Raw genomic sequence first — 2,838 nt, 5'->3', positions numbered from 1 at the left:
GGACTATATATGTGTGAAGATTTGTCACTAAAAATATTTTTAAAAATCCAAGTTCATAAACAAGTTAGTACTCTTAGGTTTTCCTCAGTGCCAAGAACCAAAAGTAGAAACAAACGATTCTCATGTAGCCTCAATGAGAAATAATAACAGAGATTCCACTAACGCAGAAATCTAATCACGTCAATCCTCTGCTAACAACAACGAAAAGAACAATAGCAAAACAAAAACAAAAACAGAAAAATTGATAATCATCCCAATGGCTACAAATAAAGACTTATCCTAGAACACCTGCATGAGGACTATTAGAACTGACCTTTCTCTGGGAGGTGGCATGAGTTAGGATAATTCTTCTAAGAGAAAAATAATTAATTGCCAGTCTTTAGAAAAGCTCTACCAGTTAATTTACTCCAATCCCCATTCTGCCTCTTTGGACTGCCTCAGGTAAGGGTTTAATGCCAGGGAGAGGAAAACAAGCAGAGAGAGAAAGAGAGTGTGAGGGAAGGAAAGAGGAAGGAAGGGAAAAGGGGTGGATGGAGAGAAGAAGGAAGAGGAGAGAGAGTGACAGAGAGAGAGAGAGAGACCATATAAATTAGAATAGATTTAAAACGTATCGATTCCCATAGCTAATATCATACAAAAGTCTAAATGCTTTCTGCCCTAAAATTAGGAATAAAACAAGGATGTCCACTCTTATCACTTCCATTGAACATTGTACTGTGTGTTCTAGCTTAGACAATTAGGGAAGAAAAAGAAATAAAGGGCATCTAGATTGGAAAGAAAGAAGTAAAACATATAAGTTTGCAAATAACATGTAATATACAGATAATAATAATGAATCCACACAAAAACTATTAGAACTAATACAGGAGTTGAGCAGGATTGCAGAATACATTATCAATATACAAAAATCAATTTTGGGAAAACAATATGGCAGATGGTGAGGAGCTGGAGAAGAAAAAAAGGAGACTAGAGAAGCTGCTGGCTGAGAAAATATCTGTTGATGGTGGGTCTGGGGACACTGGAGACTGGGAAAGTTGTTGGAACCATGTAAAGAAGTTCCTGGAGAGATGTGGATCCTTATTTTGAACTGAGCACTGAATCTCTCCAGTTTTTGTCAGGTACATGTAAAACTCTTGTTACCGGAGCTGGGCTTAGGAGGTGAGCTGCTGAAAGCTCTGGCATTGTCTGGTTTTAGACAGATTCATGTTATAGACATGGACACTGTAGATGTTTCCAATCTGAATAGGCAGTTGTTGTTTAGGCCTAAAGATGTTGAAAAACCTAAAGCTGAAGATGCTGCTGAATTTCTAAATGATAGAATTTTTAATTGCAACGCAGTTCCACATTTCAACAAGATTCAGGATTTTAATGATACTTTCTATCAACAATTTTGTATTATTTTATGTGGACCAGGCCCTATCATTGCCAGAAGATGGATAAATGGCATGCTGCTATCTCTTTTAAAACATGAAGATGGTATGTTAGATCTAAGCTCCACTGTCCCTTTGATAGATGGGGGAACAAAAGGTTTTAAAGGAAATGCCAGGGTGATTCTGCCGGGAATGACTGGTTGTATTGAATGTGCACTAGAACTTTATCCAGCTCAGGTTAATTTTCCCATGTGCACCATTGCATCTATGGCCAGGCTACCAGGACCTGTATTGAGTATGTAGGAATATTGCAGTAGCCTAAGGAGCAACCTTTTGGAGAAGGGGTACCATTAGATGGAGGTGATACTGACCATATTCAGTGGATTTTCCAAAAATCCCTACAGACAGTATCACAATATAATATTAGAGATACTACATATAGACTCACTAAGGTGTTTTAAACAAATCATTCCTGCAGCAGCTTCCACAAATGCAGTCATTGCAGCTGTGTGTGCCACTTCAGTTTTTAAAATAGCCACAAGCGCATACGTTCCCCTTAATAATTACTTGGTGTTCAGTCACGTGGATTGGCTGTACACATATACATTTGAAGCAGAGAGAAAGGTAAACTGTCCAGCTTGTAGCCAACTTCCTCAAAATATTCAGTTTTCTCCTTCAGCTAAACAACAGGAAGCTTTGGGTTATCTAACCGGCAATGCATCTCTGCAGATGAAATCTCCAGCCATCAGAGTCACTTTAGGGGGAAAACAGAGCACTTTACTTACAGTCAGTAATCTCTGTTGAAGAGCAAACAGGGTCAAAACTCTCGAAGACATTGAAAGAATTGGGACTTGTTGATGGGCAAGAACTGGCAGTTGCAGATGTCACCACCTCACAGACTGTACTATTCAAACTTCATTTTACTTCTTAAGGGAAATAAATTTGCACATAATAGTAAACTCATGGAAATATCACTTTGTGGATGCAAGGAAATATAATTGCTGTCACTTTTAGCATTAGTGTTGGTGGAAATTGATTTTTTTAAATATAAAGAACCACTTTTTAAATTTTATAATGTTCCTGTGAAGAGATTTTTGGGATTGGTACTTTCAGAGAAAGCCATGATTGGAGATGGAGTAATCCAGGAAAGATTTGTGGAAACTCCTGCTGTTTGATGGGCACAATCCTTGCTTACTACCTAGAAAGCCAACCAGAGTGCTATGAGACCTGAATAAATAGAGCCACTGCCAGTCTGGACTGGGGGTCTCAGAAAAGGGACAATGTGAAGGTAAAATAACTTCAGAGGCAGAACTAAGAAAGCTAAAGTCTCAAGTCAGGAAACCTCAGGCCAGGAGAGCAGACACACCCAAGCCCATGGGTAGGTTTCATTTGCCCCAACCCCAGGATGGGCCTTTCACTTCCTTGCAGTGGAAGAGTGATGTCACCTCAGGCCTTGGAGAGGGTGGAG

At 39.3% G+C, this 2,838-nt stretch overlaps 1 pseudogene; it reads left to right on the top strand.

The window, feature by feature from the left end:
- The first annotated feature begins 927 nt into the window (after positions 1-927).
- LOC143661170 (NEDD8-activating enzyme E1 catalytic subunit pseudogene) lies at positions 928-2,312 on the top strand (annotated as a pseudogene).
- Positions 2,313-2,838: the final 526 nt, after the last annotated feature.

This window comes from Tamandua tetradactyla, chromosome 2 (assembly GCF_023851605.1).
Source record: "Tamandua tetradactyla isolate mTamTet1 chromosome 2, mTamTet1.pri, whole genome shotgun sequence".
Lineage (NCBI taxonomy): Eukaryota > Metazoa > Chordata > Mammalia > Pilosa > Myrmecophagidae > Tamandua > Tamandua tetradactyla.
This window is presented reverse-complemented; position numbering and strand designations above follow the sequence as displayed.